The sequence below is a fragment of the Mustela nivalis genome (genome assembly GCF_964662115.1).
Source record: "Mustela nivalis genome assembly, chromosome: 11".
NCBI classification, from domain to species: Eukaryota; Metazoa; Chordata; class Mammalia; order Carnivora; family Mustelidae; genus Mustela; species Mustela nivalis.
The window spans coordinates 110,699,520-110,713,474 of record NC_139030.1 but is presented as its reverse complement, the minus strand read 5'-3'; the positions used below and the strand labels follow the sequence as shown (position 1 = coordinate 110,713,474).

The 13,955-nt window shown below is 42.3% G+C and overlaps 1 long non-coding RNA gene across 2 annotated transcripts; it reads left to right on the top strand.

Moving 5' to 3' along the window:
* The first annotated feature begins 1,093 nt into the window (after window positions 1-1,093).
* LOC309844197 lies at window positions 1,094-10,023 on the top strand. Of its 2 annotated transcripts, none has more exons than XR_014300542.1 (4): window positions 1,094-2,188; window positions 7,462-7,535; window positions 9,222-9,358; window positions 9,830-10,023. It is a non-coding gene; the product is annotated as an uncharacterized lncRNA (long non-coding RNA). The 2 variants fall into 2 exon arrangements; XR_014300543.1 differs by lacking the exon at window positions 1,094-2,188 and adding an exon at window positions 3,618-3,753.
* The last annotated feature ends 3,932 nt before the right edge of the window (window positions 10,024-13,955 follow it).

Sequence of the window (13,955 nt, the reverse complement as noted above, 5' to 3'; positions counted from 1 at the left end):
AGAAAACTGAAAAACTGTACTAAATGATTTTCAGTGCTTGTACAGCTCTAATCTCCTATAATCAAGGTTTTGAGGGGATTTGTCTGTTGATAGACTAATCCAACGTTTATTCCCAGCCCCTCCCCTTTTCCTGTCTTCTCTGTAGAAGCTGGAAAAGCTAGATATCCTCTTTACTAGCCTTCGTGTGGTTAGCACTGGCTACGTAAGGTAGTTCTGCCCCACGAGATCTAAGCAGAACTCTATTACGAGGAACTCTGAGAAGCCATTTGCTTTTCAAAGGAAAGAGATGACATTGCTCCCGGGGTAAGCAGAGTTCTCAGATGGCCTCTTGGTGTCCAGGCCCTGTAGAGTCCCCTCTCTTTGAGTATGTGGAGCCACGGGACATCGCCGTATGATTATGTTACCAACTGGTGGACTGTGAGTCAGTCAAAAGGAAGGTTATCCTGAGTGGGCCTCACGTAATCAGGCAAGCTTTTTGAAAGAAATCATTTCCTGCCGGACTCTTAAAAGAAAACAAACAGCAATGGTGTGAAAGGCTCAGGAGCAGCCTCTAGGAGCGGAGAGCCTCAGTCGTAGGAACCGAATTCCACCATCAGTGAGCCTCAGGGAGGACCTGGGCCTCGGAGGACACACAGCCCCGCTGACAGCTTGGTTACAGTCTAGTGGTTCTCTGAGCAGTGAATTCAACCAATGACTAGAGTCCTGACCCATAGAAACTGTGAGATAACAAATTTATGTTGTGTTAAGTTCCTAAATTGGTGGCAATTTGTAACAAAACAGTGGAAAACGAATACACCTCCTTTTCACATAATCTCAAAAGCTGAGTGCTTAAAAAACCATCTTGTTATCATAAAGGAAATGTCAAATAAATCACAGAAATCTCTGGCCTTGACCTCTTGCATGTCTAAATCATGGTCAGCAGCTGCTTTTCTCCAAACCTTTTTTTACACCAGAGAAATGTCTAATTGTATAAGCCAATACAGGCTAGCAAGCTTTTCTTTTATTGTATTTGAAATCATTTCCAACTAACACAGCAAACTTCTGAAAGTAGCATGAGCAAGTTTTTATTGGTTCGCGGTCAAACACTTAAAGGAATCCAGATAGAAAACACACGCATACATACACCAAGAATGTTCCAGATAGAACACACACATACACCAAGAGTAAAAGGCTCATAGCCCACTGTGGGAGGAGGGGCTAGGCAGAGAAATTAAGGAAACAGTTAAAATACAGAGGGATGGAGACTACGATAGGTATGAGAAGCTCTCGGGAAAGCTCAAAGAAGGGGTGCCTAGGACACACTTCAGGGCTGGCTGGGAGGGAAGGACGGATCTGGAGGCTCAGGATGTGGAGCAGAACTAGGAGAGGCGAGTCCAAGTGCCCGGGAGGGAAACCCTGGCGCAGAGAGAAGTAAGGGTCCCTCCGTCAAATAACTGGCCGCTACCAAGCACCTCGTGTGAGGCGGGGAACGTGTCGGACGCTGGAGGCTGGTAGAGACGAGAGTGAATACAGTGCAGGCTCGGGTTCTTAGACTCACCCTGGTTCCCTGACGGAGCGGCACGTGCTCTCCTTGTCTAGGGAGCTGCAGTGACCCCCGACACCGCGTCCTGCTGGCTGCTCCCCGCGATAGTGCCTTTGACAGCGGCCCCCGAAGGAGCCTCATGGAGAGCAGCTCACCCACAGGAGAATCTAGGACAAGCTTCTTCAGGAATTGCACAGGCAATTCAAGAAAACAGAAACGGGTTGGACAGGGAAGACCAGTCCTTCAGCTTTTGAAGTCCGTCTTGGAGGCGTTCGGGCTTAGTCAAAGCACATCGTCTCTCCTCTCGACTTAGGGTTCTTTGGCCAGGGGCTGTGCTCGGACGCTAGACAGCCCCCGGGTCCGTTCAACAAGTGAAGAACAAACACATCAGTACGCTGGATTGTGAATTCTGAAATCGGCCTAAAGAAAAACACGGAGGTAAAAAGGCTTAAGGCAGGTACTGTTGCAGGAAGTTGAAAGCAACGGAACAAACCTTATTTCATCCACTGACCTGTTTTTGTCAAACTGGAGGAGCAAAGATGATCTGGAGCTAAAAGGAAGCGGTAACTCAGGGGCTAGGGAAACGGGGTCTTTATCAGAGAGAACATCCAGTGCAGCTTCCCCGGGTCTTCCTGGGATGCTGTGAAGCTTCCCGTATAGCAGCAGGTAAGGAACTTGCCTGGGACCTAGAGGTTTGTTGTTTTGTTCAATTGTTTAAAATGTCAGATTTACTGAGGTTTTATATTTATATATATACATATATATATATATATAATATGTATATACATATATACACATATATGTATGTACATATACATTATATATGAATGTATATATACATTATATATATACACATATATGTGTATACACACATATACATGTATTATATATGTATTATACTAATGTATATGTATATGTATACAATATATGTATACAATTATATATGTATTATATAATATGTATTATATATATTATATATAATATATATGCACACACACACGTGTATGTGTGTATACACATACATGTGTATATATATAGTGTATAATACATAGATACATAATATATAATACAATAACATCGTCCTTTTCCATGTACAGTTTGATGATATCTGACAAATGTGCACCACAGTGTAACCCAGGAGGAAGAAGACGGGACACTTCCATCACCCCACACAGCTCCCTCTTGCCCCTTTGTAGTGAGCTGCCTCCACCATAATGTCCAACCCTGCAAGTAGGGACTTAATCTCCATCCAGACAGTTTTGGCTTTTCCAGAATGCCATATGAATGGAATCATACAGTATATAGCCTTGAATGTCTGGCTTCTTGCACTTAGCATAATGCAAGGTCAATTTTTAAAGCTCCAGTGCTGTCTGCCAAGATCATCTCTCCTTGTGACGTCAGACGAAGTGGGTGAGCATCGGCGTGCACACTTGCCTTAACAGATACACCGAGGTGTGACCATAGACCCTCAATCAAGCCTGCTGAATACCGAGCTCTTCCTCTTTGTTATCTGTTCGGATGTGTGTCAGGCTAGTGAATTTATACATGACTGTGGCTCCATTTATTAGCATTTAGAATTGCATAATTGCATTTTAGCCAGTCAAGAGCATTTATGCGCCTATATTACTGGCCTTAAGGAACTTGCAAAGAAAATTAAAAAGACAGCATATAATTAAATCTACAAAATTTTATTGCTGAAAGGAGTTTAGGGATCATAGAGTCATAGCGGCACAGAATTTCTCAGTCAGCAGTGGCCTGCGAGATTGCCCAGACTCACCCGTCGTCTCAGATTTGAATTTCCTTCTGGGCAGCAAATTCAAAGAGCAGACAAGTGATGCAAACACGTGAGACTAGCCGTAGAGCGTCATGGGGCTTGAGGCATACTGAAGACGGTATGGTAGCACTTGTGGTCATTCAAATTCAATTTCAAAAGTTAACACTGTGAAAAGCCATTAAACGCACATCTCTGGGCATTAGTCAGTCCGTTGGTTATCATGTTACAATCTCTTTCCTACCATCGCCTTCTCAAGTTTTTAGTTAGTGTAACAGATACTGCTGAGACCCTGACTTACAGCAGTTTCACTCTGACCAGTTCATTGTGTCCCAGCCTGGCTTCCGACTGCCAGCAATAGCACCAGGCAGGAATCGGCGAAGGACGAATGGTTTCCTGGGGGGGTTTTCTACCTCAGCTGATGGAACTTTGTGCGTGCGCATCCCAGCTCTCACCCGAGGTGAGTGTTTTACACTGGTCTCCGGAATTTCCAAATGGGATTAGGGTTCCTATTTCTATATTGGACTCTTGCATGAATAGTGTATCCTTCACACCCAACATCCTTTTCTTGTCTCACTTCTGTTTTTCGGACCACTCTTTGCTGGGATCACCTACTGGAGAAGCTGCTTATGTGTGGATCCTCGTCTCAGGGTCTACTTCTGTGAGAAAATCTCAAGTTCCTGTAGCCAGTGAATACTCAGACACCTCCAGAGATGAGGGGACCTGCATCCCCAGACCCTGAGGCTGTCTTGGGAAACCTCTGACCCACAGAAATATCTTCCCCTTGCTAAAGTGAAACTGTCTATGACTGGCTAGTGGTTCACTCAATGGGACTAGATACCACTGTCCAGAAATATCCCTCTTCAGAAAGAACCATTCAACCCAATTCTTAAATTGTTTAATTGTTCTTGAATATATTCTACATTTCACTCATTTATCTATGAAAGAAAAATTGTTAATCAGTATACAAAACCAGTAGTGAGACTCTGGAGTGAAAAACGCCCAGGAGAGGGAAGATTGGAGGAGGTTAATGGACTTTCCCATCACCTGAGATGGAAACTAGATCCATAGTTAGTTAAATGTTAAAGGAAAGATCAATCCGGAAGACTGAAGAACATGACATAATTTTGCTTATATAGATAATACATGTATTATGTGTATAATTTATGGTCTTAGTTTTTCAGCTGGGAAAGCATGTACTATGTCTTCCTTTTTCAGCCTGACAGTTTTTAGGCACAAAACTAGGAAGTTTGTTTCCCAGTCAAATGTTTAGTGTTTGTTCCCCATTTGTAGTACCTAAGATGGTCTCAAACACTTTGTAAAGGTGCGGGCATGGCATTAGATCCTTACCTTCCTCCCAAGAGGCATCTTTTGGGCCTCTTTATAAGGCAAGAAAGGTTCTGGCTTGTCTGAGCAATGTTTGAGAGCATCTCCCTATTCCTTTCCACCTTAAGAGAGAAAGGAGAGCTCCCGGGCAGTAAAGAGCAACCCAGTGCGCCAAGTAGATTTCAGAGCCCTGACGGACATCCCTTCCAACAGTCCGTGTGAAATAAAGTACCTATTGAAGAGTTCAGGGTACTAGTTTCCGAAGTTTGAGAGTACTTTGAGGACATACATGGTCATGTTTTCACGACCGATTTCTGGGACACACTGAAGGGACTGATTACTTGCTAATCCGTTCTTTCTTATATAAGACTACTCTGTGAATATGCATTCCTGAGTATTTATGAATAGTTTTTCTTTTAAATTTTTGAAAAAGAGATAAACAAGTAATTACTGAATTCAAGGCTACACCTATTCCTCCCACATCTCCATCTGATATAATTACAATAAGTCTGGGTTGAGCATATCTGAACATTTTCTGGTTTTGATTGTCAAGCAATCAAATAGCATTTCTCGCCCCCATTCAGACCCATAATTTAGAAGCTTCTCTGCAGTGACACTCGGTGCAGTTTAATTATAATGCTCCTCAATCCAGAAAGCTATTTAAAGGACGATGGAAGCTGTGCATTTTCAGTCCTTTCTCTTAAAAACGATTCAGAAATGTATGTGTAGCTGATCCCAAATTGAAACTTGATTCTTGTGTTGTGCATGACTTTGAACAGCACTGTCTTTTCCTTTAGAGAATGGCTCATATTTTAAAATCTATGTTCTTTCTACGAAAGAGGAGCCAGCACAGTTATTTCATTTTGAAACTCTTGCAGCACAACAACTAGAAAAAGCCATGTAAAATTTCACAATTATCTGCATGCTGTTTCCAGCAAATACTTTTTCATTTCAAAATGAAATTCTCAAGCCCCAAATGGGTAGGTGTTTTAATTCAGCATTAAAATAAAGAACTGCTTTTTCTGGACATATTCTCTTCCCTTCCCTGGCAGTTACTGGTACCAACTTGCTCTTAATTATCTCCCATTCAATGCTAGTCATAACCGCCGCCTACTTCACACTCATCAGGCCGGCCCACAGCGCTCACCCCAGCCCCCTCCGGCTGAATCATCTTCTGCCACCCACGTCCTTTCCCACTGCCATTTCCTTTCTTACTTTTCAAAGGGACAGTCTTGCTTTTCCAAAGCTTTTTTCTTCATTCTGTGTTATGTGCCCTTTATATTCTAGAAAACTGCAATTCTAAGGAAATTTTCTTCCCATCACTGACGACAAATCATGCTTAATACATCATAGAATCTATGCTTAGTAGCTACCCATTAATTCTGTGTACTTTAGGGAAAAGTGGGATTTGAGAAACTGGACATCCATCACTTTCCCTCTAACATACGAAAGATAAAAGGGACTCATTTTTGTAAGTTTCTACCTTGGCAGAGACGCAGGAAATCCCAGGCCTGGGCTATATAAATAGTCAGCCTTCGGATCGACATTCGTGTGTTCAGGATTCTCTTACTGATTTTTTAAAAATTCTACAGTCAAGTCCTTTCAATCATTAACTCTCAAGTCTCCATTTCCTCTTAGGCACAAAGACCGAGAGAATGACTCCTACAGAGTGTGGAGCTTGGAGGCACCAGGATTTGATACCTGACGGTATCCAAGCTCTGAGCCGCTAACAAACTTTGTGCCAGCACGAGCCCAGACCGTGACAGCACAATTAAATGTTTCATCTGCACACATTATTTACTTAGTAATCTCAACATTTTCAGGAGGTAGCCATGCATGAAAGAGAAATCCTGGGCATGTATGGGACAAATCATTTGTCATTATCTCATAAAGATTCCTAACACAGGTCTTACAGTGACCCCAACAAGCAGAGGGAGAAAAGAGGAAGCCAAGGTCAAATGGTGAGTGATGGCCCCATTGAGAAGAAGTTCCGGTTAAAAGAGATACCCTTGGCTAACACCTCATTTTATATGAGAAAAATGAGCTTCAAAGGCCTAACTTCCAAAGTCATGACGGAATTAGTTTTTAAAAATTAGAACCCAGGTATTGGGGCATCTGGGTGGCTCAGTCAGTTAAGTGTCTGCTTTGGCTCAGGTCGTGATTCCCAGGGTCCTGGGATCAAGCCCCGCATCTGCTCTCTGCTCAGCGGGGAGCCTGCTTCTCCCTCTCCCTCTGCCCCTCCTTCCTGCCCCATGCTTTCACTCCCTTCCTCTCTCTAAAATAAATAAATCTTAAAAAAAAAAAAAGAAGAAGAAGAAGAACCCCAGTGTTGCCACTGATAAAAGGAAATCTGTCTTTGTGAGGGCCTGGCACTGTGCTCTTCCCTTATCATTTCACCAAATCCTCACAATAGCCCCCAGAAAGGCATCGCTATCCCCATTTGAAAGATAAGAAAACCAAGGGTCATGAAGATAAGAAATTATTCCAAGTTCACACACACACATGCACACACACACGCACGCACACGCACACACGCGCACACACGCACACACACGCACACACACACGCGCACACACAAGGCAAGTGATGCTGCCACGTGGAACTTCTGGCCGGTGTCCACAGCTAGTGGTCCACAGCCCCGTGCACACTCAGGCAGGAAGTGAACAGTGAACTGAGCGCCCCAGAGTGTCGCGGGCTGAAGGCCACGGCAATCCCTGGGCTGCTGTTGGTGTGTCGGTAAACATCGTCTTTATCTCCATAATGAAAACGTGCGGTTGTAGCTCCTTTTGTGCTGTTACTATTATTGTGTTGTTGTTATTTTTTGTTTTGTTTGTCTCTTTAGCCACAAAGACCATTCCAAGAAGCAGACGGCAAACAGGCCCTTTCACGAGTTACCACCTGGAGTCCATACGGCCAGTACGTTTTAGGAGACAAGAAAGTAATCATACTCTCACAACCCTTAGCATTTTCCCCTGAGGACTGAATGGAAAGGATTTGTCTTTTTCTTTTCTTTTTTTTTTAATTATTTTATTTTTTAAAGATTTTATTTATTTACTTGAGAGAGAGAGACAGAGAGAGAGAGCATGAGAGGAGAGAGGTCATCAGGAGAGGCAGACTCCTACGGAGCAGGGAGCCCGATGTGGGACTCGATCCTGGGACTCCAGGATGATGACCTGAGCCAAAGGCAGTCGCTTAACCAACTGAGCCACTGAGGCATCCCCCTTTAAAAAAAAAAAAAAAAGATTTATTTATTTTGGAGAGAGAGAGTGGGGAGAGAGGGAGAGAGCGAGGCAGAATCCTTAAGCTGATCCCACTCTTAGCATGGAACCCAGCACGGTGCTCGATCTCACGGCCCTGAGATCATGACCTGAGCCGAAGTCAAGAGTCAGCCATGGAACCAAGTGAGCCACCCAGACACCCTAATGAATGGAAAGTATTTCTGAGGGAAGTTGGATGAGGGATGACAGATCGCAGCCCTGCCCATCCTTGGAAGTCTGGAACTGAAAGGAAGTGTTTAAGATCTTTGCTCTTACTTTAGGTTTGATTGGTGGGAAAATTATTATTTTAATTTATCTGCAGTTACACACAGCACAATTCTGCTTTACTCAGAAAATAAAGGAATCTACATTTGAATAAAGATCTGACTTGTGTCACTGTAACAACCTTTGCATCAAAAATGAGGTAGGGAAAATTAGGAGATAGAGATAATAAAATAACAAAATTTAGCATGTAGTTTCTCTAACGATTTGTGAATAGGCCCTCTAAATCACAATAATGCATCTTAAATGTGCGCACATTAACTTGGTACTCACTTTGTGCAGTCGTCCCGTCTCCAAACCTTCTCGACGCCCCACCCAACGTCCAGGACACATTCCCTTTCTCAACTCCATGAGCTCATGTCTTTTCAATTGTGCAGTCATCCCTAAAAAATTATTACCTTTCAGGATGTTTTTGGGTACTAACTGGAAGTGTGGTGGTGATTTCCTTTGGAATATCTGTCTGAAACAACCTTTTATTCACTTACAAAGTGAAAGTCTAGATTAGATCATCATTGAGGTGTCTTCCAGATCTTAATTTTTTTGCATTTCTAGTGCAATGTATGAAATCAATAAACATGTATTGAGCACCTACTAAATGTCAGGCATTGTACCAGAAATTGGGGGAATCCGGATATAGTCCCTCCCCTCAACCATCTTATTCTATGGCTGGGGATAGGGAATCAGATACAACTAATTATCACTCAACAGTAAAAATGATAAAATCAAGGTATGTGTGTGGGGATCAAGTGTCTAATTCTGTCTAGATGGTTGGTGAAGTAAAACACAGAGAAGATGGAGTCTGAGCTGAGCCTTGAGAAATGAGTTAATAGGCCCAGACAAGAAGGCAAGGACTTTCTAGATAGGAGGAACAGCTTGAGGGATGGCACAGAAAATGGGAGTATCTGGGTGGAGCAAAGAGAGCACAGAGGAGCCTCTGGTAGGCAGCAGGACCCAGACCGCATCCTCCGAGAAGTCAGTTATCTGGTATGTTAGTAACCTAGGGCTGCCATATAAAATACTACAGACTGAGTGGCTTAAATAGCAAAAATTTATTTTCTCACAGTTCTGGAGGCTGGAAGTCCAAGATTGAGGTGTCAGCAGGGCTGGTTTCTCCCCAGATCTCTGTCCCTGGCTTGTGGACAGCCACCGTCTTGCCGCATCCCCTCACTGCCTCACAGCGCCCAGACTAGCTCTCCTCAGGTCAGTGTATTGAAACTCAGCCGCCTCATTCATACGAAAACTCTTAGGCCTCCCCCAAATGGCTGCACATTCTGATTTCACATTTAACTTTTAAATGTAACAAACGGTAGCCGACAGATTGTGTTTTCCAGAGACGGCCGCACCAACCTCTCCCATCCCTCCTCTCTCTTCCAGTGTAATCTAGCCACTGCCCATCAGCAAGTGGAGGCTCAGTCTTGTCCCTTTGAATCTGGGGCAGATCTCGTGACTCACTTGTTACTAACACAGCGGCACTGCATGATTTCTGAGGCCACGAGAAAAGGCCATGAACGTGCCCTGGTTTCTCGTAGAACACCCACCTTCTGGAAGCGCCTCTTTGTGGCCTTCCCTCTCAGAACCCAGTCACCAGCCGTGAACAGCACAACGTGAAGAGGCCCTGGGTAGGGGTTCTGGGCAATGGTCCCAGCTAAACCCAGCCTTTCGCTGTTCCAGCCCAGGAGCCAAACAGGTGTGTGAGACACCATCTTGCGACTGGAACCTCTCGTCCCAGGTGCTGCAAACGTCGTCTTCCTACCTGAGGGCCAGACATCGGAGAGCAAAGAAGAGCTGCCCCTACCTGTTCACAATAAATTCCTGATCCACAGACTCTAAGAGTGTAATAAAATGATTTTTTTTCATGCTGCTAAGTTTAGGATGACTTATTACATAGCAATAGTAACTGACTCAGACAATCAGACCACTAAGGGAAGAAGATTTCTGAAAAAATACTTGAAGTAGATGTATGGAATTGTTGAACCACGATATTGTACACCTCAATATTTTTCCTGAAAACTTCCCTATTTATAATATGGCATATGATTTTATGTTCACGATAATATTCCAGTCTCATTAAGAAACTGTTAAATTTGGTTTGGGATACATTCCTTTAGAAGGGAAGAGAAATAGATCACACATTTTGGAAAGGTTACACCTCAAATTGGTTAGTATTTAAAATGTCTTGTTGCTTTAAAAGGAATGTAAGTTTCCATAATCAGGAAAATTAAAATACATAAACTTTCTCATTCTTTCATAATATGGATAGATTAGGCTTTACTATAATTTTTAATTGAACATATTTCATATTTATTGGTTGTGTTGCTTGTCAAAAGTAAGTCTTGGGAACTAGCATATTATTATTTGCATATATACATTCTCTTTCTCAACAAAAAAATTGAACAGGCTTTGATATTTGCTTAACCAGTTTCATACCCCATTAGGCATACCACATATGGATAGAATCATCACGAAGAAACACACTTTGACAATGCTAATGATGTTAAATTATGACCTCTCTAGAGACCAGGGACCATGCACTACTATTCATTTGTATATCTCTGATATTGCCTAGTTCAGTGCTTTGTATGTAATAGAAGCTCGAAAGTGATTTAATGAATTGAATTAAATTGACGTAATTATGATTAGCTCTTTGAATCACTTACGTCTAAAATTTTTTTCCAGAACACTATAGAGAAATGAGCAAAAAAGACCTGAAATAATTAACCTCAAGTAATACAAAATAGCCATGTAAAATACCACCCACTTCTAAAATGGATATACAGATGCATTACGATAAATGCACCAAACGACAGACTTCTCTAGTTTTATTTCCATGGAGTTTCACACCATTAAAATGGTATTGCAGTTCAGGTCAGGACTAACACTGAATGAGGATTCTGCATATGGTTACATATAGCTGCGTATATGTGTCTGTGTGTGGGCACATGTGGGTATGTTTAGAAGGAAAGCAGATTTATTAGCAGAAATGGAATTTCGGGTCTCATGATCCCATCACAAATACTCTTTGCAAAGAGCAGTCACTGGGTGAGCAGGGCCTGGTAGATGTACCTAAGGACACCCAGGGCACAAGCAACCACGTTACCATGAAGAGTGCTAGCTTTCCTCCTGGAGACCAGCAAAGCCAAACTACTCTTCCTACCCCTTCCCCATAGGACCCCCATGAGCATTCATCCAGCAGAGCCAGGCCCCGACCAGAGACGAGTCCGGTAGAGGTTTGCTCTCAGTTGTTCTTTGGTGTGGCTCAAGAGTGCAGGGAGGAACTGTTGACCGAAATTTTATCTTTGTTGATAATTTAACTATGTGCAGAGAGTTTAATTGCAGCCAGGGTGAAATTAAACTTCAACTCAAAATATATGGTCCTTGTCCTCCACAATTTATAAACCAGTGAGAAGGATGGGTGCAGATGTTTCTAGCTAGCTATAGTCATTTCTGACTGCAGAAGTCGGACACTAATCTATAAACTGAGTAAAGTGCTGCATGGGGATTCTGAAAGGGGTGGTCACTACCTCTGAAAATGTGGAGAAAGATACAGATCTCACCTGAATCTCACTTTTGGTAAATGGTTCTGATGAAAACAACTAGCACCAAGAATCTGTAAAATGCTTTAAAAAAACAATAATAAAATTACTTAATTTACTGAATATATATACAAAGTCCAAGATACCAGCACCATGCTATGTACTCAACCGCGTTCCTCATGTAACCCTTAAAAGAGCCCTAGAAGTAGGTTCTGTTATTATCCTTGTTTTACAAATAAAGAAACTGAAGTTTAGAGAATCAACTTATCCAAGGTCATACAGTTAGAAAATGACAGAGCCAGGATACCAGTCCATACCTGTCTGACTCCACAGCTCAAGATTTGATTTAATTGCTATGAAATGCATATCTCTGTCTTCCCCCAACCGCGTGTGTGTGTGTGTGTGTGTGTGTGTGTGTGTGTGTATTCTATTTTATAAATGAAGAAACTCAGATTTGCAAAAGTCAAAAGACTTTCTTATTTCTCTATCACTGGAATTTTTGACAAAGAAAGCCAAAAGACATCAAACAAACAACATAGAACACTATCTTCACATAGTATATCCATAGAGATCAGGGTATTTGAAACTAAATTTTGCACTACTTACTGTCAAGAAAATATCTGTGTTCTTGGCCTGCACAACATACGACTGATGTTTAAAAATAGTTCTATGTTCTGATTTCCCCTTGTCCTTAAGAAAGAAAAGAAGTTTAACACAAGACTTAATTTGTAACTCAAGATTTATCTGCCTTTATGTACACAAGAGTCTTCGTTGTCTTGAAGCTTTTCCAGTTAATTCCTAATTAATTATATATTTCAAATTGGTCATAATACGTTTCTTTAAAAAGAGTAGAAAGCTTTATTGGTAGGTTACAATTGTAAGATTAGTTCCCACAACTAATTTAAAAGTCATTAATGAAGGCTCAAGTTTCAAAATGGCAGAAACATTCCAACGTCAAAATTATTGGAATCCCTGAGGGGAAGGAGAAAGAAAGAAGTCTAGAAGATATAGTGGAACAAATTCTCCATGAAAATTTTCCCAATCTCGCAAATGGTACCAGTGTTCATGTACTATAGGCAGAACAGTCTCCCTCCAAGATTATAGAATCTCGAAAGTCCTCGAGACATCTAATAGTAAGAATGAGGAATTATAATTGTAAGCAGGCTCTCTTGAAGGTAGCTGGACAAAGAAGCTCCTTACGTACAGAGGAAGCCCATCAGAATAACACCAGACCTGTCCGCAGAAACCTGGCAAGCCAGAAAGGGCTGGCAAGATATATTTAGGGCACTGAATGAGAAGAACATGCAGCCAAGAATACTTTATCTTCCAGAAACATTTCAAAAATGTTTATTTCCAGGTCACCGGGAGTAGCAAGAACCTTTTCAAATGTTTATTTTCAAAAGTGTCAACATTTCCTATACCAAAATACATAGACCACAATCTTTGAAGAAGATCTCTATGGCATGCTAGTAACACAATCAGTTATATACCACACCATGTCGGCCATTCTACCCACCCGGGAGAGGGGGAGGCGACTTTAGTAGCTTATTCCCTTTGAAGCCCAAAAGGCAATAATTACTCTCCACTTCAGAACAGAATTATAGCCTTCAACCAGAAAGTTAGTTTGCCAACTGATCCTTGGTTTCCAAATCAACCAACAGGTTTACAAGTAGGGCACAATGCTACAGAAAATGGACAGGGGTACCTGGGGGGTTCAGTCAGTTAAGTGGCCGACTCTCAGTGTTGGCTCAGGTCATGATCTCAGGGTCCTAAGATCAAGTTCCTTGTCTGGCCCCATGTTCAGTGGAGAGTCTCCTTGAGATTCTCTCTCTCCCTCTGCCCCTTCTCCTGCTCTCCCTCTCTCTCTCTCTAAAATAAATAAATAGGGGCACCCGGGTGGCTCAATGGGTTAAAGCCTCTGCCTTCGGCTCAGGTGGCTCAATGGGTTAAAGCCTCTGCCTTCGATCCCAGGACCCTGGGATCGAGCCCCGCATCGGGCTCTCTGCTCAGTGGGGAGCTTGCTTCCTCTTCTCTCTCTGCCTGTCTCTCTGTTTACTTGTGATCTCTGTCTGTCAAATACATAAATAAAGTCTTCTAAAAAATAATAAATAAATAGATCTCAAAAAAAAAGAAGGAGAGAAAGAAAGAAAGAAAGAAAGAAAGAAAGAAAGAAAGAAAGAAAGAAAGGAAGAAAGAAAGAAAGAAAATGTGAAAAAGGGCATCTGGTATCCCAGATTAGAATAAGCAAAGAGCAGAGAGCAAAC